At 46.4% G+C, this 27950-nt stretch overlaps 1 protein-coding gene and 2 non-coding genes across 3 annotated transcripts in view; 1 reads left to right on the top strand and 2 right to left on the bottom strand.

Annotated features, from left to right (window-relative positions):
* Nucleotides 1–27950, bottom strand: part of LOC126092515 (uncharacterized) — a 698582-nt gene that overhangs the window by 81443 nt on the left and 589189 nt on the right. The window lies entirely within an intron of this gene.
* Nucleotides 9929–10003, bottom strand: Trnas-cga (transfer RNA serine (anticodon CGA)). Its single transcript has one exon. It is a non-coding gene; the product is annotated as a tRNA-Ser (tRNA).
* On the top strand, nucleotides 10093–10167 carry Trnas-cga (transfer RNA serine (anticodon CGA)). Its single transcript has one exon. It is a non-coding gene; the product is annotated as a tRNA-Ser (tRNA).

Genomic DNA, 27950 nt, shown 5'->3' with positions numbered 1-27950 from the left:
AATTACTATCCGCATTGAAACTGAGGCTATACTGTGTTCTTTAGGAGATACGGCATATAGTCGTATATAGAGGAGTGGGGAGTTGCTTAGTACTCATGCCAACTGAGTGAAAGCTAGCCACCAACAGATGGCCCTCTATTTTATGCTCTTGCCTTATGCCACACAAATAGTTTTCAACACACCCACATAAACATTCGCACGACACCACTCTGAAAGTACCCGCGCAACATTAACAAAGAATCGCACTATCTCAACAGTACCTCAGCATCAGGAACATGTCTAGAGTCGCCACCAAGAAGACCCAAACTGGACGTTCTACAAAGGATCATAGTAATCGTCGACTTGATTCAGTACTAGATTAAAGGCAGTTCAGTGCAATAGAAAAGTTAACTAATGTCATGCACTATCCACATACTACAGTTTAATATTATAAAATTTCTAGCAATAAATTATTAAAAGTTGTTGCAATCTGTACTGCCACCATTTCACCAATTTGCCTAATTCAACAGACAGAATTACATTATCTGTTGAATGGAATACTCTAACAAGTGTGCACTACTGACTGAAAGTAAACCGGAGAAAGACGAAAGAAATGAGGAATTGTGGAAATGTGACTAGCGATAAACAAAATCAAAATTCTGCTACCTTGAAAGCAAAATAACATGTGACGAAACACGAAGGACATAAAAAAGCAAAACAGTACAGGGAAATAGGAAGCTTCTGCTATAAACAAGACTACTTGCATCAAACATCAGCCTTAATAGGAAAAGTGGCAAGGTGTTTGGCCAGTCTCTTTTCGTTCATATTTAAGCTAAACAGCATATAATGCGATTACAGCAGCTGTACGTGCTGATTTCAGCTCCTTTATTAGCATTTTGAAATTTAACGTGGCGCTAGCTATTTCGACAGCGATTTTGGATAAGCTTTATAAGTGGGATAGACTGAAGATAAGGGACAGAACAACCGCAAGAATGGCTCCCTTAAATGGACCCATTGTGGGCCAAGGAATGACATCTTTCGCAGAATTGCTAGCGGAGGGATCAACAAGTAGAAGCTGCCCTCACGTTGTCCTGGGGAAACTCGCCTCTGCTAGCAACACATTGGCACTTGGCCTATTGTACACTTTATTGCACAGATCCACTTTGGACAGCTGAGCTGATAGCATTCATTCCAGATGACGGATCTCTGTCTGGAAGGACACGGGTTTTAGGGCTGTTCAAAATGGTTCAAATGGCTCTGAGCACTAAGGGACTTAACATCTGAGGTCATCAGTCCCCTAGAACTTAGAACTACTTAAACCTAACTAACCTAAGGACATCACACACATCCATGTCCGAGGCTGGATTCGAACCTGCGACCGTAGTGGTCGTGCGGTTCCAGTCTGAAGCGCCTAGAACCACTCGGCCACTTCAGCCGGCTTTAGGGCTGTGCTAAGAAAAATACATTCAGCTAATAAACATCTCTCAGTGGTCCAAACTACGTGGCAGAAAAGCTCTGACGTCTTACAGGTTCAGAAGATGTCGCAGAGTTGACGGAAAGCCTCGAGCACAGTATTTAAGCTTTTCGCAGGATGTGTGATGTGAGGCTAGCTGCTGCTTGAGACAGCACAGATTGTTGACACTGCTGTGACGTCAAGAGGACGTAACACACAGTGTGAAGATTTTGGCAACAGTTGGGAGGAAATCGAGATTATTGGTTTTTACGTTTCATCTATGCTGGTGGGGATTTTGTTGCAAGAAGAAGACTGTTTGACGAGATTGTTGACGCATGACTACTCGACTAGATTATTGAAGGAACTCAAAAATGGTTCAAATGGCTCTGAGCACTATGGGACTTCACTTCTGAGGTCATCAGTCCCCTAGAACTTAAACCTAGGCTCTGAGCACTATGGGACTTAACTTCTGAGGTCATCAGTCCCCTAGAACTTAAACCTAACTAACCTAAGGGCATCACAAACATCGATGCCCGAGGCAGGATTCGAACCTCGCGCGGTTCCAGACTGTAGAGCCTAGAACCGCTCAGCCACTCCGGCCGGCGAAGGAACTCACACTGAATGCATTGGTTCTCGTATATTGTCAGAGTGGAAGCTGATTTTCAAGTCCTCGGCAGTACTTGATGACAGCGAGAAGTGGAGTCACCGTTCTTTTATCGGATCGACGATACCTTGCTGCGTACTTTAAGGAACCGTTTGCACTCGAGTGCAGACAATATGTAATTTAGTTAGATTATATGTATCGATTTTTAAGACAAGAGAATGCAAAATAAAGGAATTAACACCGCTCTCTTGTCACAGCCAGTAGGCATCAACACTCTTATGTCATTCGTTGTCCTAGAAGGACATAATATTTTGTGCGGCTCCACGGTTAGCCATATTGATATTTATTAGCAGAAAAGAGGCGCAGAATTAATAAGTCGCTCTCATTTGTGAATGATCTGCATTTATTTACCTATAACTTTACGTAAGTGTCAGTTATATCGTAACGTATATGTTAAAATGACTATGTTTTATTTAATCGTATGCTTTTCTCTGTTTTAGTAGTTTTAGTCACTCCATTTTCATGATTGAAGCTGAGGTCAGATAGCAGTCTTTGTCTACAAAAAATATATATAATGAGCCCTTGCTACGTTCCGTACATCTTCGGACGTGCGAAGCTCGATAAATTCACGGCGTAAATTATAATCTCTCAATTACTTATCCAAAAAAAGTAACAAACAATTATTATTATTATTGCTATTATTATTATTATTATTATTACATATTATTATTATTTTATTTTTATTTGTTAAAATACCTTACAGCTTCAGCATGTTAGGGCCGTCACGAACTAGAGAATCGTATTAGCATTCCCTTTCCCAAATTCGTCTGTACATTCTCAGTTGCATGGGGTTCTTCGTTTGTCCAGTCAGACAAACAATTACTGTAACTGATGCGGGGGTAGAACAAGTTAAATTTCACAAACTCAGGTTATGAGCTAATTCCTATTCCAACCAAGTACCTTTGCCAACCGATAGTTTACTTATCTGCCACTCACAGTTAGTACCCTATGGTTGTAAGTTCCGAGATTCAGTTACTTATTTACACGCTTGTTCATTCTTATGCGTTTTTGTAACAGAGAATTCCCTTAAATCATATCTTGGATTAGAGCAGGTGTTTCCACCAATACTGTATTTCATATTTTTCAATGATAAAAAGCATATTATTCCCATTAATTGGGCAACGGCCTTGCCGCAGTGGATAAATCGGTTCCCGTCAGATCACCGAAGTTAAGCACTGTCGGGCGTGACTGGCACTTGGATGAGTGACCATCCAGCCGCCATGCGCTGTTGCCATTTTTCGGGGTGCACTGAGCCTCGTGATGCCAATTGAGGAGCTGAACGACCGAATGGTAGCGGCTCCGGTCAAAGAAAACCACCATAACGACCGGGAGAGCGGTGTGCTGACCACACGACCCTCCTATCCGCATCCTCAGCTGAGGATTGCACGTCGGTAGGATGGTCCCGATGGGCCACTTATGGGCTGAAGACGGAGTGATAGTGCTTCCCATTAAGTGTCAGTGCTAGGGACATGATCTTTCATTACGTTAATCATTCCGTTCCATACATTTATTCCAACATTGGCGAAAACGGTGTGCCCGCATCGCGATTAATTCTGGTTCATTTAACTGCGCTCACACGTGCACGGCGTTTCTTAGAATATTGTATAACAGTATTGTTTGGAAGTGAGTCATGGATGACTTATTGACTGAGGAAATGGAAAAGAGGAGAATCGAAGAATCTGAGTGATGTCGCTATAGGAAATATGTGACAAGAAAATGGGCCGGATTGATGGGACGTATTAAGGGAAGCAGTGGTTGGGAAGGGAGTAAGACAGGGTTGTAGCCTCTCCCCGATGTTATTCAATCTGTATATTGAGCAAGCAGTGAAGGAAACAAAAGAAAAATTCGGAGTAGGTATTAAAATCCATGGAGAAGAAATAAAAACCTTGAGGTTCGCCGATGACATTGTAATTCTGTCAGAGACAGCAAAGGACCTGGAAGAGCAGTTGAACGGAATGGACAGTGTCTTGAAAGGAGGATATAAGATGAACACCAACAAAAGCAAAAGGAGGATAATGGAATGTAGTCGCATTAAGTCGGGTGACGCTGAGGGAATTACATTAGGAAATGAGACACTTAAAGTAGTAAAGGAGTTTTGCTATTTGGGGAGCAAAATAACTGATGATGGTCGAAGTAGAGAGGATATAAAATGTAGACTGGCAATGGCAAGCAAAGCGTTTCTGAAGAAGAGAAATTTGTTAACATCGAGTATAGATTTAAGTGTCAGGAAGTCGTTTCTGAAAGTATTTGTATGGAGTGTAGCCATGTATGGAAGTGAAACATGGACGGTAAATAGTTTGGACAAGAAGAGAATAGAAGCTTTCGAAATGTGGTGCCACAGAAGAATGCTGAAGATTAGATGGGTAGATCACATAACTAATGAGGAAGTATTGAATAGGATTGGGGAGAAGAGAAGTTTGTGGCACAACTTGACCAGAAGAAGGGATCGGTTGGTAGGACATTTTCTGAGGCATCAAGGGAACACCAATTTAGTATTGGAGGCCAGCGTGGAGGGTAAAAATCGTAGAGGGAGACCAAGAGATGAATACAATAAGCAGATTCAGAAGGATGTAGGTTGCAGTAGGTACTGGGAGATGAAGAAGCTTGCACAGCACAGAGTAGCATGGAGAGCTGCATCAAACCAGTCTCAGGACTGAAGACCACAACAACAACAACATTAAGCAGTGGCGGAAACATAGGGGGGAGCGCCCAACCCCCCCCCCCCCTCCCAACCACCTTACGGGGCCATCATCATTGCCACCCGGGCCGCCCCTGCTAGGCAGCCCGCACGCAATTCGTTCGTTTCTTTCATCAGTCGACTCGACTGAATCGAGTTATCTAGCTGTGTTTTCCTACGTAGCACGCGCGTCCGCGTCATCGTAATTTATACGTTTTTGTGTGGCACATAGATACACTACTGGCCATTAAAATTGCTACAGCAAGAAGAAATGCAGATGATAAACGGGTATTCATTGGACAAATATACTAGAACTGACATTTCATTACATATTCACGCAAATTGGGTGCTTAGATCCTGAGAAGTCAGTACCCAGAACAACCACCTCTGGCCGTAATAACGGCCTTCATACGCCTGGGCATTGAGTCGAACAGAGCTTGGATGGCGTGTACAGGTACAGCTGCCCATGCAGCTTCAACACGATACCACAGTTCATCACGAGTAGTGACTGGCGTATTGTGATGAGCCAGTTGCTCGGCGACGTTTTCAGTTGGTGAGAGATCTGGAGAATGTGCTGGCCAGGGCAGCAGTCGAACATTTCCTGTATCCAGAAAGGCCCGTACAGCACCTGCAACATGCGGTCGTGCATTATCCTGCTGAAATGTAGGGTTTCACAGGGATAGAATGAAGGGTAGAGCCACGGGTCGTAACACATCTGAAATGTAACGTCCACTGTTCAAAGTGCCGTCAATGGGAACAAGAGGTGACCGAGATGTGTAACCATTGGCACCCAATACCATCACGCCGGGTGATACGCCAGTATGGCGATGACGAATACGCGCTCCCAGTGTGCGTTCACCGCGATGTCGCCAAACGCGCATACGACCATCATGATCGTGTAAACAGAACCTGGATTCATCCGAAAAATGATGTTTTGCCAATCGTGCACCCAAATTCGTCGTTGAGTACACCATCGCAGGCACTCCTGTCTGTGATGCAGCGTCAAGTGTAACCGCAGCTATGGTCTCCGAGCTGATATTCCATGCTGCTGCAAACGTCGTTGAACTGTTCGTGCAGATGGTTGTTGTCTTAAACGTCCCCATCTGTTGACTCAGGGATCGAGACGTGGCTGCACGATCCGTTACAGCCATGCGGGTAAGACGCCTGTCATCTCGACTGCTAGTGATACGAGGCCGTTGGGATCCAGCACCGCGTTCCGTATTACCTTCCTGAACCCACCGATTCCATATTCTGCTAACAGTCATTGGTCTCGACCAACGCGAGCAGCAATGTCACGATACGATAAACTGTAATCGCGATGGGCTACAATCCGACCTTTATCAAAGTCGGAAACATGATGGTACGCATTTCTCCTCCTTACACGAGGCATCACAACAACGTTTCACCAGGCAATGCCGGTCAACTGCTGTTTGTGTATGAGAAATCGGTTGGAAACTTTCCTCATGTCAGCACGTTGTAGGTGTCGCAACTGGCGCCAACCTTGTGTGAATGCTCTGTAAAGCTAATCATTTGCAAATCACTGCATCTTCTTCCTGTCGGTTAAATTTGGCGTCTGTAGGACGTCATCTTCGTGCTGTAGCGATTTTAATGGCCAGTAGTGTCTTTTGAGAGAGGGAGGCTGATACAGGAAAGAATGATATGGGGACTGCAACAAACCTGTAACAAGGCAAGAAAACAGTTTGAGAACCCTCAAAAAGAAATGGTGATTTCCATGTCATCTCCCGTCAGTCCTGTTGAGGATAAGAGGATATCTGGAGCAGTTGAAACGTCCCCTTTGAAAAATTGTACATGACTGTGCTTAAACTGACACACAATATTTTTTAGCGCAACGCAATCTGACTTTCAGAAATCCCTACAAAGGAATGGCCCTGACTAACATTAACCTGTACCTTTCCCAAATCACTTACCTCACAAAAATCTTCGTTACTCAAGCTACTGCAATACAGCGAGCGCCCCTACTGCCAGCTAAATAAAAGATTCAAACTACAGAAGGCACTAACTACTGATAGGCATAGTTAGCAATTGAAAGATGTTAATAGAGAACAAACAATGTATTTACCTTAACAGTCATAATATATATAGCAGTTCATGCCAGCCAGTGTTACAAATTTCAAAACTCCGCCATCTGTCTCCCCACATCCACCACTGCTGGCGGCTCACCTCCAACTGCGCAACGCTACGTGTCGGCGGCGTTACCAATATAAGAACCTAAACAGCCTACATATAAGAACCTTAACAGCCTACTTACACAGTATGGCGTAATATGTATGTGACTTCTACCAAACTCCGACTAATTTCCGCGAGTTGTGGGCGGCGGTAGTGTTTTCGAGGAGTACAGTAATGGCCTCTCTCTACTTTCAGCGCTTCGCGGAATCTACCCCGTCATGCGTAGACGCCGTCTTCAGGAGACGTGTCTAACTCGGCTAGTCATGATTTTATGTCTCCATCTGTGGTTGGAAGGAATGAGGCGTGCAGTCCATTATTCTAACAGCACCGTCGTGAATGTCAACTGCTTTAGCTCTGGCTTGTTGGTCGCAAAAGGAACCTCGCGAAAGGTAAAAGGAAATAAATGATTTAGCAGTCTATACGGCGTCTTCTGCCACTTGGAACTACAACCTCCTCTTTATGAAGAGTAATGATATACTTCTGTGGGAACTCTGCTGTAAACACTCCTGTGGACACTGAAGCACTTCTCAAGATTTCACGGCCGCCTCTCATCGAAACCTGAGGCACAACAGCGCAGGAGGTAATGACGCAGTGCTGCAGACAGGATACGCGGCAGCTGCGATAAAGTGAAACCGAAGCACGTCTCGTTCCATTGAACGCATTAACGGTCGACAGGGAAACAACCGGTCATTTTCGCCCATGAACTACTGCGAGTTTACTACGACGGCGGCAGTACGTGCGCGCCGGCCGTAACTCGTCCTTCCGTCGAGGTAATGGATTACGAGCGGAAGCAGCGAAACTGATCGGTGTTCTGCGTTGCCCCAGCAGTTACGTCATGGAGCGCCGCATGCCTTCCCAACAACACACTGAAAATTTAAGAGGGTTGTGCGAGGTCAGTAATAAAACGCTGAGCTAAGACAACATTCTACGAATTATCTACACCTATATCTGTGCTCCGCAAGACAGCGTTCTGTGGTACACCAGAATCATTTTGACTCCCCCTTTCATTCGAGGCTGGTTGTCACCATGAAATGATACGCTTCATGAGCCGAATTGGAGGGTGTGAGGTCTCGGAATCTGTACATCAATGCCGTTCATTAATCATTTTTATTTTATTTTTTCTGATGTCTTCCAGTGGAGTTCTTGGTTTTATTTATTTACTTCAATATGGCCATCGGACATTATCCATTCCTCCAATACATGATGTGTTGCGATTTAAAAGGTACATCCAATCATATCCATCACACGTATATACAGCCAAGACTCATATTTAATACTTTACATTGCTTTTTACAGAACAATTAAGTCATGGTGCGTTCAGCTTGCAAAACGTATTATGTATGTCTACAAAATGATACAGGGAGACAATTATTGAAATACCGGGTGATCAAAAAGTCAGTATAAATTTGAAAACAGAATAAATCACGGATTAATGTAGATAGAGAGGTACAAATTGACACACATGCTTGGAATGTCATGGGGTTTTATTAGAACAAAAAAAAATACGATCGTTCAAAAAAGTCCGACAGATGGCGCTTCATCTGATCAGAATAGCAATAATTAGCATAACAAAGTAAGACAAAGCAAAGATGATGTTCTTTACAGTAAATGCTCAATATGTCCACCATCATTCCTCAACAATAGCTGTAGTCAAGGAATAATGTTGTGAACGGCACTGTAAAGCACGTCTGGAGTTATAGTGAGGCATTGGCGTCGGATGTTATCTTTCAGCATCCCTAGAGATGTCGGTCGATCACGATACACTTGCAACTTTAGGTAACCCCAAAGCCAATAATCGTACGGACTGAGGTATGGGGACCTGGGAGGCCAAGCATGACGGAAATGGGGGCTGAGCACACGATCATCACCAAACGACGCCCGCAAGAGATATTTCACGCGTCTAGCAATATGGCGTGGAGCGCCATCCTGCATAAACATCGTACGTTCCAGCAAGTGTTTATCAGCCAGGCTGGGGATGATGCGATTGTGTAACATATCGGCGTACCTCTCACCCGTCACGGTAGCAGTTTTGCTGTCCAGCGCCATCTGTAGGACATTTTGTGAACTTTTTTTGTTCTAATAAAACCCCATGTCATACCAAGCATGTGTGTCAATTTTTACCTCTCTATCTGCATTATTCCGTGGTTTATTAAGTTTTCAAATTTATACTGACTTTTTGATCACCCGGTACATGAAATAAAATCGTCATACCTTCTGAACGGTTTGCGGTAGGACGTTCAAACTGCATGGTTGCTCGCGAGACATGATGGAAATTAGTATGCGCATGCATACTTTGGTTCAGCCACGAAGCCCACTTTCATTTGGATGGGTTCGTCAATAAACAAAACTGGCGCAATTTGAGGACCGAAAATGCACATTCGCGATCGAGAAGTCTCTTCACCCCCAGTGGGTTACTGTGTGGTGTGCAGTCTCCAGTCACAGAACAATCGGTGCTACATTTCTCGATGGCACGGTGACTATCGAACGGTACGTGAAGGTTCTGGAAGATGATTTCATCCCCTTTATCCAAAGTGACCCCGATTTCGACAAGGTATGGCTCATGCATCGAAGCAGGAGAGTGTTTCATGTGCTGGAGGAACACTTTGGGGATCGCATTCTGGCTCTGGGGTACCCAGAGGTCACTGGCATGACTCTCTATTGGTCACCATCTGAACAAGTGCGACTCCTTTTTGTGGGCTGTATTAAATACCAAGTCCACAGAAAAAAAAACCTACCACTGATGTGCTGAAAACAGCCATTCAGGAGGTCATCGACAGCATCGATGTTCCGACACTTCAGTGGGTCACGCAGAATTTCGCTATTCGTCTGCGCCACATCATCGCCAATGATGGCAGGCATATCGAACATGTCATAACCTTAATCCGAATATCTGTAGTGACCAGAATGAGATTTTCACTCTGCAGCGGAGTGTGCGCTGATATGAAACTTCCTGGCAGATTAAAACTGTGTGCCCGACCGAGACTCGAACTCGGGACCTTTGCCTTTCGCGGGCAAGCGCTCTACCAACTGAGCTACCGAAGCACGACTCACGCCCGGTACTCACAGCTTTACTTCTGCCAGAAGTACTGGCAGACTGGCAGAAGTAAAGCTGTGAGTACCGGGCGTGAGTCGTGCTTCGGTAGCTCAGTTGGTAGAGCGCTTGCCCGCGAAAGGCAAAGGTCCCGAGTTCGAGTCTCGGTCGGGCACACAGTTTTAATCTGCCAGGAAGTTTCATCTGTAGTGACGTTTACATGTTGAATAAAGTGTGTTCACATCGTACTTTGTAACTAATTTACGTTTATTCCATTAGTTCTGTAATTGTCACCCTGTACATCATGTTGCGAGTAGTGACATTACACTGGTAGGAAGATGTTGTCCACTGAGTAAGTGCCAAGCAATGCAGCAATTCGGTTGTCGCGTGGCGTAGCAGTGGGCAGCCGAAACTGATGTGGTCGATGTTCTCCTTTGCACTTTTCTTTGATCAGCTTTAGTTGCAAGACATTTAACCGTAATAAATATCTGAGCCAAGATATTTTCACCACTCTTATAATTCCCACTACTTTTCTTTCTCTGCTATTATGACATACTATTATGACATTCTGTCAGTTCATTTTACTTTAAGTTTTTTCCCCCTCGTCCTCTTTCTTTTTGACTGTCCACAATTCGCTGCCTTATAATTCCACACTCCAGAAAAATTATTTGGCGAATTTCTTTCTTAGACCTATCAACTTTCTTTTTCCTGACAACAAAGCTTTCTCATTTTCAAAGGATATTTTACCTAAAGGTACTCTAAACCATATTTCTTCTGCAGCCGCTCAGTATTCTTAACGAACATCTTAAACATCTAAAATTTATTTTTGTCCCAAGTTTACTTCTCTCGACCGTATTTCGACAGAAATTTCATGTTGGCTGTCTCTTCTCACTTTGATCTTTCCAATATTTAACGACACACACTACACTCTTCCCTTACTTTCACGACCCTGACCACCTCAAGTTCTAATCCTTCCTCTGACCCAGCCATCACAGCTTGATTAACTGCACACTTAACTGTCGTTATTCTTTTTCCTCTTCCTGTTCTGCTTTCAGTCTATACTTACGCCTTGTCTGATAGTTTTTCAGAATACAAAAATTGGGGACAAATTACATACTTTTTCAACATTTTCCAAGGCGTGCATTTTATTCCCATTCACTATGCACACCATTCGTGTTTTATTCTTTTTGCAATTCTTTCATCATTTTACAACTGCAGTGGGATGCCTGTACGGGTAGGCAATTTTCTACGGAAATAATACGCTGGTCAGTGAGAGAGAATGGGAGCAGGAATTTTACGTTATTTCTCAACCCAGTTTAGCAGTCTCCCTGTAGTAGTAGCCATGATAGCTTCCCTTTTCCTTCGCTGGTCGATGATGTAGGGAGCATGTGGGACCAGTTTGAATGATATGTAGTGGCCAAAGTTGTCCCTCTCCCTAGTCTCACAACTTGAAGTACCAACCTAGAAGCTTAACTTCGCGCTCTATCGCTGCAAAGTAGTCTCGCTGATTGTGACCGTTATCTGACGAATGACGAGCCGTTTTCCGGTGTTCGGGCGGCTAGCCAGAACGGCATCGTGTTCCGCGGGGGTCACGTGTCCTCTGACTTGCCGGGTTAGGGGCGCGAAAATTCTCGCGATTCAACGCTCCCAGATACCCTCTGGAGACATGGAACCTCGGTCAGTACAGTTCGGTTCCTGCTCCCTGCTGGAGGCGTGAGTTCGCGATGCTGATATCGGTAAGCCAGCTTAGTTGGCTATATTGCACTTACAGCACTAGGGATTGGTTAGTGAGAGAGCACTACTTTTTTCACATAAATTTTGTTTCGCAATTTCGATGATTCATGAGTAATATTTTATTTGGTGTCCGCCCTTTGTCCGTCACGAGCTCGAGTACATCTGCGGTTATATCAGAGAAAAGACTCTTGTCCTCGAAGTTGCAGTATGGCCTTCAGCATCTCTTATTTAGACTTTTTCTTGTGATACGCGTGTGGAGTTAAGTTTCTACACTCCTGGAAATTGAAATAAGAACACCGTGAATTCATTGTCCCAGGAAGGGGAAACTTTATTGACACATTCCTGGGGTCAGATACATCACATGATCACACTGACAGAACCACAGGCACATAGACACAGGCAACAGAGCATGCACAATGTCGGCACTAGTACAGTGTATATCCACCTTTCGCAGCAATGCAGGCTGCTATTCTCCCATGGAGACGATCGTAGAGATGCTGGATGTAGTCCTGTGGAACGACTTGCCATGCCATTTCCACCTGGCGCCTCAGTTGGACCAGCGTTCGTGCTGGACGTGCAGACCGCGTGAGACGACGCTTCATCCAGTCCCAAACATGCTCAATGGGGGACAGATCCGGAGATCTTGCTGGCCAGGGTAGTTGACTTACACCTTCTAGAGCACGTTGGGTGGCACGGGATACATGCGGACGTGCATTGTCCTGTTGGAACAGCAAGTTCCCTGGCCGGTCTAGGAATGGTAGAACGATGGGTTCGATGACGGTTTGGATGTACCGTGCACTATTCAGTGTCCCCTCGACGATCACCAGTGGTGTACGGCCAGTGTAGGAGATCGCTCCCCACACCATGATGCCGGGTGTTGGCTCTGTGTGCCTCGGTCGTATGCAGTCCTGATTGTGGCGCTCACCTGCACAGCGCCAAACACGCATACGACCATCATTGGCACCAAGGCAGAAGCGACTCTCATCGCTGAAGACGACACGTCTCCATTCGTCCCTCCATTCACGCCTGTCGCGACACCACTGGAGGCGGGCTGCACGATGTTGGGGCGTGAGCGGAAGACGGCCTAACGGAGTGCGGGACCGTAGCCCAGCTTCATGGAGACGGTTGCCAATGGTCCTCGCCGATACCCCAGGAGCAACAGTGTCCCTAATTTGCTGGGAAGTGGCGGTGCGGTCCCCTACGGCACTGCGTAGGATCCTACGGTCTTGGCGTGCATCCGTGCGTCGCTGCGGTCCGGTCCCAGGTCGACGGGCACGTGCACTTTCCGTCGACCACTGGCGACAACATCGATGTACTGTGGAGACCTCACGCCCCACGTGTTGAGCAATTCGGCGGTACGTACATCCGGCCTCCCGCATGCCCACTATACGCCCTCGCTCAAAGTCCGTCAACTGCACATACGGTTCACGTCCACGCTGTCGCGGCATGCTACCAGTGTTAAAGACTGCGATGGAGCTCCGTATGCCACGGCAAACTGGCTGACACTGACGGCGGCGGTGCACAAATGCTGCGCAGCTAGCGCCATTCGACGGCCAACACCGCGGTTCCTGGTGTGTCCGCTGTGCCGTGCGTGTGATCATTGCTTGTACAACCCTCTCGCAGTGTCCGGAGCAAGTATGGTGGGTCTGACACACCGGTGTCAATGTGTTCTTTTTTCCATTTCCAGGAGTGTATATTGTAACTTCGCAAAATGGACTCATGGTCCGCTGTGCTAGAACCCTCGAGCCCGTTGCAAGTGGTTAGTCTTGCTACTGCTAATTCCATAGTAACTTCTTAGCCTTGCGGTGATTTTACTTTCTTCGCTTAAACAAGTGTTGCTACAATGGTGAGTTACTTGATTTTCGGTGGGGAGGCCACTTTGACACTTTCTTATTCTGACATATACCCCTTACTCTGCTTGCTCTACGGTAGTGCCGAGTGCATGACGGTAATTCCATTCTCTCCGAAAAATGGTAGCGTAACTATTTAGTCACAACGATCAGACTCCTTAGTCCGCTTCCCGCTACTTATTTTGTTCTTCGCCCTAGACTACTGAATCAATCTTTCCTTACCCCCGTAAAGTTATATCAATAATAACTGAATGAGTGCAAATAACAACCTTCTTTTCTTTGTGTTTGTGTAAGACCTCGTTTACTCTCTTTTTGTAATAAAGATGCCCTAGAATACTGAATCAATCTTTCCTTACCCCCGTAAAGTTATGTCAATAATAACTGAATGAGTGCAAATAACAACCTTCTTTTCTTTGTGTTTGTGTAAGACCTCGTTTACTCTCTTTTTGTAATAAAGATGTCGTACTAATGACTATCTGCATTCATCAGCTCAATAAAACTCCCTCCTCACGTAAGAACAGCTTGCAAGCCGCCATTAACCATTACGAGCAGCAAATCAATTAATGAATAAATGCGTTGCTTAGTCCGTCACCATGAGGTCGTTCGCCGACCGAAGTGGCCGTGCGGTTCTAGGCGCTGCAGTCTGGAACCGCGAGACCGCTACGGTCGCAGGTTCGAATCCTGCCTCGGGCATGGATGTGTGTGTTGTCCTTAGGTTAGTCAGGTTTAACTAGTTCTAAGTTCTAGGGGACTAATGACCTCAGAAATTGAGTCCCATAGTGCTCAGAGCCATTTGAACCATTTTGAGGTCGTTCGGATCTCGCGCTTTCTTTATTGGGGCCGAGTTTGTTCTCGTAGAACCGCTGCGACAATTGTACTTACGGAACCGCTTACAATTAAATCAAATTCTTCCCTTCCGGATTCTAGTTCATGTGGTGAAAGTTGGTTGTCTTATCCTGAATAGGTGATGTAAAGTTTGGATTAAATTACTATCGCCTATTCACTAAATTTATTTGTTCAGGAATCTTTCCACAGTTCCCACAGAAAAATACTTAAAAGAAACAAGACACCGCTTTTAACTTCATCCAACGCCCGTGTAATCGGTTCCCTCACCGCCAGTTTCTTTCTGTTTTAAGTGTGACGTCGGAAGAGAAATAGCATTAATAGAAACAACAATGTTGAGTTAATAGACGTTGTCACCGATGTAACATTACATTATATTATTGGTACATAAGAATTATTTTAAAGGCCTATAATTAATTACATTGTAGAAAGTAACCTAATGCTACGTCTTGTACCCGGCACTGGCTACGAAATCTGACCCCACACCGCCAGACGATTAAGAACCATCGAACACTCACGTGCAGCGGTATCCCAACTATGGACAAGCGCCGAACGAGTCACGATTAGCACTTAAGCGAGGCCCAGAGCACGCCGTTGGGCACGGAGAGATGTCGATACAACGGGACACGCCAGGAATAGCTGCGCACTGATGAGAAGTTGATTTTTCGTGACCTGCGCCTGATGTTGCTGCTACTTCCAGTTGGCTATTAAGGCCTAAGAACAGGGAGTGTCTCCAGCAGAAGTGATGTCGTTATAGATTTGAAATAGATAACAACCTCCGATAATGTTTCATTCGAAGTGCTGAGAGACACATGTTACGCGGCGAAAGTGTGCTACTGCGATGTTATGCGATTTAATTTTACACCCGCAACATTAGGCGTATTAGCACGCTGTTTGACAGCTGGTAAGGGCACATTTAGTGTCAGAGTTATAAAGGGGATAGCAGATCATAAACAACAATGAAGAGCCAAAGAAACTGGTACACCTGCCCAATAATATGTAGGGCCCCCGCGAGCACGCAGAAGTGCTGCACATTGACGTTGCATGGCCTCGACTAACGTCTGTCAGAGAACTGACACCATGAATCCTGCAGGGCTGTCCATAAATCCGCAATAGTACGAGAGGGTGGAGATGTCTTCTGAACAGCACGGTATCCCAGATATACTCAATAATGTTCAAGTCTGGTGAGTTTGGTGTCCAGCGGAAGTATTTAAACTCAGTGTTCCTGGAGCCACTCTGTAGCAATTCTGGACGTGTGTGGTGTCGTATTGTCATGCTGGAATTGATCACCTCCGTCAATGGACATGAATGGGTGCAGGTGATCAGACAGGACGCTTACGTACGTGTCACCTATCACAGTAGTATCTAGAAGTACCAGGGGTCCCACATCATTCCAACTGCACACGCCCCACACCATTACAGAGCCTGCACCAGATTGAACAGTCCCCTGCTAACACGCAGGGTCCACAGATTCATGTGGTTGTCTCCATACCTGTACACGTCCATCCGCTCAATACAATTTGAAACGAGACTCGTCCGACCAGGCAACATGTTTCCAGTCATCAACAGTTCAATGTCGGTGTTGACGGGACCAGGCGAGGCGTAAAGCTTTCTGTCAAGCAGTCATGAAGGGTACACGAGTGGGCCTTCGGCTCCCAAAGCCAATATCGATGACGTTACGTTGAATGGTTCGCAAGCTGACACTTGTTAATGGCTCAGCATTGAAATCTGCAGCAATTTGCGTAAGAGTTGCACTTCTGTCAAGTCTTCAGACGTCGTTGGTCCCGTTGTGGCACCATCTTTTTTCCAGCCGCAGCGATGTCGGAGATTTGATACTTTACCCGATTCCTGATATTGACTGTACACTCGTGAAGTGGTCGTACGGGACAATCCCCACTTCATCGCTACTTCGGAGATGCTGTATCCCATAGCTTGAGCCGGCCGCGGTGGTCTAGCGGTTCTAGGCGCGCAGTCCGGAACCGCGCGGCAGCTACGGTCGCAGGTTCGAATCCTGCCTCGGGCATGGATGTGTGTGATGTCCTTAGGTTAGTTAGGTTTAAGTAGTTCTAAGTTCTAGGGGACTGATGACCACAGATGTTAAGTCCCATAGTGCTCAGAGCCATTTAAACCATTTTAGAACGAGGGAAAAATGACTGCCTATTTGCCTCTGTACGAGCCCTAATCTCTCTTATCTTATCTTTGTGGTCTTTCTGCGAAATGTAAGTCGGCGGCAGTAAAATTGTACTGCAGTCAGCCTCAAATGCTGGTTCCCTAAATTTCCTCAGTAGCGATTCACGAAAAGAACGCCTCCTTTCCTTTGATCACCACTCGCGTGGTGATCAAACCTACCAGTAACAAATCTAGCAGGCCGCCTCTGAATTGCTTCTATGACCTCCATCAATCTGACCTGATAGGGATCCCAAACGCTCGAGCAGTACTCAAGAATAGGTCGTATTACTGTTTTATAAGCGGTCTCCTTTACAGATGAACCACATCATCTCAAAATTCTACCAATGAACCGAAGACGACTATTCGCCTTCCCCACAACTACCATTACATGCTTGTCCCACTTCATATCGCTCTGCAATGTTACGCTCAAATATTTAATCGACGTGACTATGTCAAGCGCTACACTACTAAAGGAGTATTCAAACATTACAAGACTCTTTTTCCTATTCATCTGCATTAATTTACACCATAGCATCACCAGCAAACAGCCGCACATTGCTATCCACCCTACCCAAAAGATCATTTATGTAGATAGAAAACAACAGCGGACCTACCACACTTCCCTGGGGCACTCCAGATGATACCCTCATCTCCGATTAAAATTCTCCTGTCCTTTGGCATCTCACTTCTTTATTTACCGTAAGATACAGCTGGAACACAATTGGTAGTATTGTGTCTCCTTGCTTGTTATGCTGTACAAAAGACAGTGAGGCTTTACAGTTCAGCATAAGGAAAAGGATAGGGGTCTTGCTAATTCTGACCCCTAATGTACAGTGCACCTTTCCATAGTATTAACGCTGAATCAAGCCTACATCTGACAGAGGGCTTAAGACCGCTTAATATTCGACGTCAACAGAACGGCTACGTCCCGTCAAAAGACGGTGCACTCACTCGAGATGTAAAGTCAACGTCACATCACGTCAAATACTGAACGACGAAAGTGTGGTTATGAGAGACCGTCCGTCCTACAGAAAGTAGGAATATAGTCTCAGTACCGCAAAACTTTCAGTGGTAGTAGTCTTCGAGCCACTCACATACTTAGGAACCAATCCCATATGCTCGTACCTTAGTTAGGAGTCTGCAGTGGGGCACCGAGTCAAACGCTTTCCGGAAGTCAAGGAATATGGCATCCGTGTGATAACCTTCATCCATGGTTCGCATGATATCATGTAAAAAAGGGCGATGCTTTGTAAAGCCATGCTGATGCGTGGACAGCAACGTCTCTGTCTCAAGCGGATTTCCCTAATTATGCAAGCGCCTGCGCCCCCTACAGCACCATCAACGATGGAATGCTGTAATGCGTCTACTACGACCTTCGCTGGTCGTAATAGCAGTGACGTCACGGTTTGTCAGTGGTACCGCTATCGGGTTGCCGGGTGACACACGCGCACGCCCGGGCCCGCGTGCCGTCCCCCTAGCGGCTGCCGGTCGGTGCCAGTGCGGCATCAGCATTCGGCAGGCGGCGCTCATTGTTCCGCAAGGCTGGTCTGTTCGCGCGTCGGCGTGTGCGTGAGTGCGGCTGCCAATGCGTGCCGAGACAATGGCGGCGGTCTGCGGCGCACCTGTCGCTAACGAGCCGGGCCTGTACTGTCGTCGTGTGGCGCTAATTGCCGTCGCTTCTGGAGGACCACCGCGCCACTGGGCGGGGTCGGCGACCTCGCACCAATTGCCGCAATAACTTCAGCAACCACGGACATGATGGCCCAGAACGCTATAATCACTGCCCGCCGCGAGACGGAGCTCCCTCTGGTGGCGCTGTGGACGCGAGACGAGGGACAGAAAGTGTGTGGCCGAGCTCTTCTGGGCGCTTTAGTCTGGAACCGCGCGACCACTACGGTCGCAGGTTCGAATCCTGCCTCAGGCACGGATGTTTGGTCATTAGAGACGGAGCACAAGCTCGGGTTAGGGAAGGATTGGGAAGGAAATCGGCCGTGCCCTTTCAAAGGAACCATCCCGGCATTTGCCTGAAACGGTTTAGGGAAATCACGGGAAACCTAAATCAGGATGGCTGGAGACGGGATTGAACCGTCGTCCTCCCGAATGCGAGTCCATTGTGCTACCGCTGCGCCACCTCGCTCGGTCCGTAGGCATGGATGTGTGTGATGTCCTTAGGTTAGTCAGGTTTAAGTAGTTGTAAGTCAAGGGGACTGACGACCTCAGATGTTGAGTCCCATAGTGCTTAGAGCCATGTGAACCATTTGATTTGTTAAGTCCCATAGTGCTCAGAGCCATTTGAACCATTTGAAGGAAAGTGTGCAAACGGAACAGAGATGAGGAATCATTCTAGGAATCACAGGAACCACAAGTGGGGAAATCTATTGGCATAAACGACATGATGAAGGAGACATCGTTATATAACTCAGAAACGGCGAAGCTGGTCGACCGTTCACGTGCCACTGTCACGAACTTCTGTCGAAAGTGGTTGAAGGACGCTGAAACCACGAGCTGGTGACAAGACACTGGTGTTCACGCGCGTCATAGACTGTGGCTGTCGGAGGCTTACCCGTTCCGTAAATCGGGACTGGCGGTGCTGTAATAAATTATCTCGGAGAAAACGCTCTATTGACACATAGCATTTGTAAGGCGGCAGAATAAATGGTCAGATTTGCACCTTACATGAGACCTTTACAAATCGCAATGAGAAGGTGAAGATGACACCTAACGTAAATCGACAGTTATGAGAACATTTGCCAATCAATATGTAATGCAAAAAGGGACGACAGTCAATCGACGGTAATTAACACACCATTCCTATACAATGCATATCTTTGAGCAGAAGGTAGAACAGGGAATGCGAGTTGAGTCGCTTTTCGTTTTGAAAAGCCAGCTCCACAACGGCGTAGCGAAAAGCGCTGCGGGAGTAACGCCGGCGACCACATAAAGGGGTGGCAGGAAAGAGGACAGTGACCCCGGGCCAGGTGATTCAAGCTGGAGGGCAGCCTGTAGCGGGGGCATCAGTACAAGGGCAGAGAAGAAGCTTTGGCAAACTGCGTTTCGAAATTCCAACAGGAGACGAACAAAAGCAAGTGACGCATTTTCATCCAGCGAGTGCGACACACGGAAAGGTCAATGTACTTTAGGCGTCTAGAACGGGCACAAAACGTCCGATTGGCGGAAACTCACTAGGAAGGAGAAAACTACTGAAGGTTCGACGCGCTTTGATAGAAGAGACGTTGCCATTGGTAGAGGGTGTTTCTACAAAATGAGAGGAATGCTCCTATTGGTCAAAAAAAGCCGCGACGTGAAAAAGGAACCCAAGTGGAGGGAGGCAGTTCTGCCATGAGGAGGACAAGAGAGAAATTTTGTGTAGGTGAGACCCTTCTCTGAACTGGCATCAAGTGCAGATCGGAGCGCTTAATGCTCCGTACGACGCAGAGAAGAAATTGGTGTGGCCACTGCGTTCACAGCGGCTGCACTCCAGCTAAAATTAGCTGTAGCAACGTTTAGCTCCAACTGCGGAGAAACGAACCAGTCAAATTAGTTAACCGTTCTTGCGAGAACTGAGAGGGCACTATAATATACACGCTGCTCAAACAATGCGCGTGTATATCGCCACATAATAAGACTAGGGCTGAGTACATGTTTTCTCGCATAACGAGAAAGATAGGGAAAGTTTCTGCTGGAAAGTTCAGCAAAGGCCAGATTAGTTTTGTAGGAATTACAGTGGGAGAGAGCGGCCTTGCAGACAGTAGCACGTCGCAGATTAAGGTAAATACCGCGAGCAGAGGCGTGAACTTTGTTGGTTCACCAGCTTGCGTCCACTGTAAACTCAAGCGGCCTTGGGTAATCTTGCGCTCAAATTTGTCTCTTGACTAACCATCCACCGTAGACTTGGTTGTCATCCTAAATAGTACCGAACTTTGAACAGGAGTTGGACGATTTTCGTAGTACTGACAAACATCATAACATATGTGTAGGAGCAATTTTGTAAAGAAACGTCCAATTAAACTTTCATATTATTGTGCTTACAATTAATGTAAAGAAACTTCCAATTAAACTTTCATAATATTGTGCTTAAGTTTAATGTACTTTCGGAGAGTTAATATTTAAAATTGTTGTGTAGAAACTTATTTCACTTTTTGATGTCGGCAAGATGCGTTATCCATTGCGCTGTTTTTATGTTGGCGAGTTGAAAACTGCGTAAAAAGAAGTAATTTGGTGGGAAATATTGCGACATTAAACTTATCATTTCACCACACACAGTTGTTCTCCATTCTAGAATAAATAAAAAAAAACCGCAACATTACACACTAATCAGGAAATATCGTTTTTGGGTATGAAACGGAAATTGTTCTTTGTTCACACGAAGTAACGAGTGCTATCAACAGGGGATCTCAAAATGATTCCACATTTCTACATTTCCAGATCGTTTTTGATTACGTCCTTCACAAACGACTCCTAATCAAATCGCGTTCCTATGAAGCAGGTCTCAGTTGTGCGACTGAATTCGGAATATCCCGTCAGAAAGGTCACAGCTCGTAGTAACTGACGGAAAGTCGTCGAGTAAGAAGTCCTATTTGGCGTTCCTCAGTGAAGATAACGAGTAGAAAACTCGTTGACGACGCTGCCTCTCGGCTGATATCCCAAGAAAATTTTATTAATTTCGGTCAAAAACTTCATTTATGCATAACAGTTTCGCAACCTTTCTCCGGGAAATCGAAGTGTCTGTGATGTCATTCCTTACCAAATAGTTAAGGAGAGAAACGCCTGTTACCAGCTGTGGTGGTCAAGTGTTACAAGCTGTGCGTTCAGATCAAAGTCAACTTTCGTGTTTCTAGGTGTTATTCGCAGTTATTTCAACTTTTTTTTTACATAAAGATCCACAGCTCTGTGCATAATTATTCGTAAGCCGTACAATTCCACAAAATGACCGTACGCAAGGCACCTGTTTAGATTAACCATCAACGTCCATAAAGGTACAGAAATTTTGCCTCCCATGTGACATGTTCCGCTTTGTTTACAGGATTTCTCTCAGTTCTCTACTTCCATGATCAATACCGTCCCACGCACTGTGGTGGCTTAGCCGGCCGAGGCGGCCGAGCGGTTCTAGGCGCTATAGTCTGGAACCGCGCGACCACTACGGTCGCAGGTTCGAATCTTGCCTCGGGCATGGATGTGCGTGATGTCCTTCGGTTAGTTAGGTTTAAGTAGTTCTCAGTTCTAGGGGACTGATGACCTCCGATGTTAAGTCCCATAGTGCTCAGAGTCATTTGAACTGTGGTGGCTTACCGCGACAGGATGAAATGAAATGCGTCTTCGAGAAACAGAGAGCGAGAGTAAATCCTAAACACTTTAGGATTTTTTTGTCCTTCATATTCCCAAAAAAGGAGAAGTATGTATTTACTGAGAAAAAGTACAGAAAACAGAACTAAAATGTAGTCTGCACCGGGAATCAAACATGAAGTTGGGGGTCACGCTCACTGCCCACTTTTTTTCTTTTGTTCGTAATAGCATTTCAATTAAAATAACAATATAAAATATTACACCATCCATTGACTTGCCAAAGAGTAAAAAATATTGCAAGAAGTATGACTAGAACCCACATGCACACGATGTAATTGTAAAATAAACGCAGGTTTTGTATCACGCAAACAGCGTACCACTTACGATCTATCGTATTTTCTGGATTTCTCAGAAACATTAGGACTTTTTAACTTTTAATTCCCGGCTCTGTTGAGTGGGGCAGGCCACTGTCTAGCTACAATGCCGTGCTGTGGCCCTGTTCATTGGGTGTGAGGGAATTAGGAATTTATTTGTAGCGGCCTAAGGGAACAGCACCAGTATTCGCCTTATAACCAAGAAGAATCTCCAGAAACCTTCACAGGCGTTAAAAGAGTGTGGGCCTCATACGGATAAAATTTCTCTTTTATCCTGTGCTTTTTTGAAGTTTTCACCGAATCCGATACGGAAGTAGCGCCAAGACCTTCGATTTTTATTTTCTCTCAAATGGATCTGTATTGTCCTAAGCTCTTTCACGACGACATGACTCAATGAAAGACTTATAGAAGGCAGTGGTCGTGCGGTCCCTGCAGCAACAATTAATGATACTAAAAGGTATTTATTTCAATAAATTCTATACAATTTTGGATCTTTCATACTATTATCTACCGTATCTAGTACGTGAGGTTCGTCAAAATCTGTGGCTCGCACGGTGGGCCTCATATGAAGATGATGTGAGAGCGCCGATTACCGTGTTAATTAATGAAGTAGACAGCTCCTAAGGCTTATGAAATTGTGAGGAAGAAACAACTTATTTGCTTTAATCTATAGACCCACTGACTGATGGTTAGCTCACTCAGCCGCTTACCCAAGTGGCTGTGACGTATGCTCTCATATATAACACACCTAAGCGAGATCGACGACTGAGAACCAGGGGGCAGCCTGATGATGTTACTCGGTACCGAAAATGGGAAAATGGTGGTAGACAGAATAGAAGTGTGGCTCCAAATACACTACTGGCCATTAAAATTGCTACACCAAGAAGAAATGCAGATGATAAACGGGTATTCATTGGACAAATACACTCCTGGAAATGGAAAAAAGAACACATTGACACCGGTGTGTCAGACCCACCATACTTGCTCCGGACACTGCGAGAGGGCTGTACAAGCAATGATCACACGCACGGCACAGCGGACACACCAGGAACTGCGGTGTTGACCGTCGAATGGCGCTAGCTGCGCAGCATTTGTGCACCGCCGCCGTCAGTGTCAGCCAGTTTGCCGTGGCATACGGAGCTCCATCGCAGTCTTTAACACTGGTAGCATGCCGCGACAGCGTGGACGTGAACCGTATGTGCAGTTGACGGACTTTGAGCGAGGGCGTATAGTGGGCATGCGGGAGGCCGGGTGGACGTACCGCCGAATTGCTCAACACGTGGGGCGTCAGGTCTCCACAGTACATCGATGTTGTCGCCAGTGGTCGGCGGAAGGTGCACGTGCCCGTCGACCTGGGACCGGACCGCAGCGACGCACGGATGCACGCCAAGACCGTAGGATCCTACGCAGTGCCGTAGGGGACCGCACCGCCACTTCCCAGCAAATTAGGGACACTGTTGCTCCTGGGGTATCGGCGAGGACCATTCGCAACCGTCTCCATGAAGCTGGGCTACGGTCCCGCACACCGTTAGGCCGTCTTCCGCTCACGCCCCAACATCGTGCAGCCCGCCTCCAGTGGTGTCGCGACAGGCGTGAATGGAGGGACGAATGGAGACGTGTCGTCTTCAGCGATGAGAGTCGCTTCTGCCTTGGTGCCAATGATGGTCATATGCGTGTTTGGCGCCGTGCAGGTGAGCGCCACAATCAGGACTGCATACGACCGAGGCACACAGGGCCAACACCTGGCATCATGGTGTGGGGAGCGATCTCCTACACTGGCCGTACACCACTGGTGATCGTCGAGGGGACACTGAATAGTGCACGGTACATCCAAACCGTCATCGAACCCATCGTTCTACCATTCCTAGACCGGCAAGGGAACTTGCTGTTCCAACAGGACAATGCACGTCCGCATGTACCCCGTGCCACCCAACGTCCTCTAGAAGGTGTAAGTCAACTACCCTGGCCAGCAAGATCTCCGGATCTGTCCCCCATTGAGCATGTTTGGGACTGGATGAAGCGTCGTCTCACGCGGTCTGCACCTCCAGCACGAACGCTGGTCCAACTGAGGCGCCAGGTGGAAATGGCATGGCAAGCCGTTCCACAGGACTACATCCAGCATCTCTACGATCGTCTCCATGGGAGAATAGCAGCCTGCATTGCTGCGAAAGGTGGATATACACTGTACTAGTGCCGACATTGTGCATGCTCTGTTGCCTGTGTCTATGTGCCTGTGCTTCTGTCAGTGTGATCATGTGATGTATCTGACCCCAGGAATGTGTCAATAAAGTTTCCCCTTCCTGGGACAATGAATTCACGGTGTTCTTATTTCAATTTCCAGGAGTGTATATTATACTAGAACTGACATGTGATTACACTTTCACGCAATTTGGGTGCATAGATCCTGAGAAATCAGTACCCAGAACAACCACCTCTGGCCGTAATAACGGCCTTGATACGCCTGGGCATTGAGCCAAACAGAGCTTGGATGGCATCCACAGGTACAGCTGCCCATGCAGTTTCAACACGATACCACAGTTCATCAAGAGTAGTGACTGGCGTATTGTGACGAGCCAGTTGCCCGGCCACCATTGACCAGACGTTTTCATTTGGTGAGAGATCTGGAGAATGTGCTGGCCAGGGCAGCAGTCGAACATTTTCTGTATCCAGAAAGTCCCGTACAGGACCTGCAACATGCGGTCGTGCATTATCCTACTGAAATGTATGGTTTTGCAGGGATCGAATGAAGGGTAGAGCCACGGGTCGTAACACATCTGAAATGTGACGTCCACTGTTGAAAGTGCCGTCAATGGGAACAAGAGGTGACCGAGACGTGTAACCAATGGCACCCCATACCATCAGGCCGGGTAATACGGCAGTATGGCGATGACGAATACACGCTTCCAATGTGCGTTCACCGCGATGTCGCCAAACACGGATGCGACCGTCATGATGCTCTAAACAGAACTTGGATTCATCCGAAAAAATGACGTTTTGCCATTCGTGCAGCCACGTTCGTCGTTAAGTACACCATCGCAGGCGCTCCTGTCTGTGATGCAGCGTCAAGGGTAACGGTAGCCATGGTCTCCGAGCCGATAGTCCATGCTGCTGCAAACTTCGTCGAACTGTTCGTGCAGGCGGTTGTTGTCTTGCAAACGTCCCCATCTGTTGACTCAGGGATCGACACGTGGCTGCACGATCCGTTACAGTCATGTGGATAAGACGCTTGTCATCTCGACTGCTAGTGATACGAGGCCGTTGGGATCCAGCACCGCGTTCCGTATTACCCTCCTGATCCCACCGATTCCATATTCTACTAACAGTCATTGGATCTCGACCAATGCGAGCAGCAATGTCGCGATTCGATAAACCGCAATCGCGATAGGCTACAATCCGACCTTTATCAAAGTCGGAAACGTGATGGTACGCATTTCTCCTCCTTACACGGGGCATCACAACAACGTTTAACCAGGCAACGCCGGTCAACCGCTGTTTGTGTATGAGAAATCGGTTGGAAACTTTCCTCGTGTCAGCACGTTGTAGGTGTCGCCACCGCCGCCAACCTTGTGTGAATGCTCTGAAAAGCTAATCATTTGCATATCACAGCATCTTCTTCCTGTCGGTTAAATTTCGCGTCTGTAGCATGTCATCTTCGTGGTGCGGCAATGTTAATGGCCAGTAGTGTAATTTTTTCTGACTGTGTTGCTCGCTTCTTCAACCGACGGCATGCCGGGAATACGTGATTGCGAAAAGGAGTGCTTCATATGTACGACGCAGTCATGGATGTTTAGGAGCGAGAGCAGTTATAACGTTACCTGGGCATCCCTAGATAAATATAATAGTATGAAAGAGCCAAAATTGTATAGAATTTATTGAAATTAATAACTTTTAATATCGTTAATTGTTGCTGCAAGGAACGTACGATCACAGTCTTCTGTAAGTCTTTCATTGCGTCAGGTCGTCCTATTAACAAAGCCGTTTTCGAGTCTTAAGAGGATGCGCTAAACTGTTGATAACGGGCATGTGATGCGACCCCTTCATTTTTCATTATCTGGGAAACAGTTTCATGCTAAGAAGAAACAACACACTGTCGTGCGCCTGTCTGAGACAAGTTGTCTCGTTGCTGAAACACTAGATGTCTAGCCAGTCATAATGAGGCTAACACGGATACCGCTTTCGTCGGGCGAGAGTCACGACTTCTCGCGGTAGTCAGATTTCAGCTCCAACACAACCGCAAGACCCGAAGTCCTGTGTTACGCCAGAAGTGGCGCTTCTCATTACGGATTCGATGCACGAGGTGTCACCATAATCGCTATAATGGCGCAGTTTTGCTCGAAACGATCTTGCCAGTGGGTTTTTTTCCCCTCCTTTTGTCGTATCGCGGAGGGGATGAAGAAGTGATTAACTTGTAGGAAGATTACGGTTTACAGACCATTTACGACCATGTCATTATTATCGGTGCTCAAGCTCGGAATGGACAAGGACTGAAAAGGAAACCTGTGGTGCTATTTTGAAAGGAAACACTCAAGCATTCACCTTGAGTGATTTAAACAATGTGGATAGCCATACGCGGATTTGAACATTCCCCCCCACCAGCCCCCCTGCTCTAGAACGAGTCATGGGCTTTAACTGTCTCGCTCTGTACTTATTTGTAACGATGTAACAACGAGAGTGTTACATTATCACGTGGAATGCTAATATGAACTGTTTAAGCAACGCTACTGTCTGCACAATAAACGGGAAGACGAAAACTAAAGGCAGGCGCGTACGTGTTCGGAATAGCCGGCTAAAAGCTACTGGAATCGTGTCTGCGGGTTGCAGAACTGGAAGGCGCTCGCTCCGCCGTTTGTGCCAATCGTAACTACACTAAAAACGCCATCAGGGATCCAAAGTCGTTAGCGGCAACGAGTATGACTCGAGCCTCTGTTTAGTATTTCCCCTTTTTTTCATTGCTTCGCTGAAATTATAATCGTTCACTGTTACATATGTAAAATTAATTATGGCCGTTAATAAGAACCGCGCGTAACTGATGTGTTCTTATTTAACCGAATATGTTTCAATCGACCATGACAGTTTTTTTTTCACAGTGATCACCGGTTTCGTTCACTTACGACACATTTTCAGGTCGACCACAGCTTCAGAGCAACAATTTAGAGGTTTACCGGCCGTCCGTAAGTCAGTGACATTGAACCTGACTGGGTGTTCTGCAACTACGATTGACCTGAAGATGTTCCGTAACTGAACGATACGGGTTTCATAGTCAAACTAAAGACGGCTGTATACTGCAATAACAAACATTTTAATAATTTTGTTGACACGAAGAATTCGATTACCACTCTCAACACTGACAAGACGTCGCTCTCGTCTCTTGGCCCTGTTGGTTAGGGTGTTTCTACGACCGCTGTCCTTACGCCTTTGTACACAGCTGCGAATGGAACACTAATGCTTGTAGACATGCTGGGCCTACAAATCGGGTAACTATCAGGGGTGTTCAATATGCAATTGCAATGCGACACATTCCTTTTTCTCTGCCAGTTTCAGTTGACAAAAATGCGGAATTTATTATGGGGCATTTCCGAATCAGTCCCTGTAAATTCATGAAGTTCTGATGGGTGGCGAAACTAAATACAGACTTCAAAATCGCATCTGTAACGGCGGTTCTTTCCAAGCACAGTGGGGAAAACCAGACCATCGTACATATTGCAG

This window comes from Schistocerca cancellata, chromosome 7, assembly GCF_023864275.1.
Source record: "Schistocerca cancellata isolate TAMUIC-IGC-003103 chromosome 7, iqSchCanc2.1, whole genome shotgun sequence".
NCBI classification, from domain to species: domain Eukaryota; kingdom Metazoa; phylum Arthropoda; class Insecta; order Orthoptera; family Acrididae; genus Schistocerca; species Schistocerca cancellata.
The sequence above is the reverse complement of the archived record's forward strand: the minus strand, read 5'-3'. Positions and strand labels throughout refer to the sequence as shown.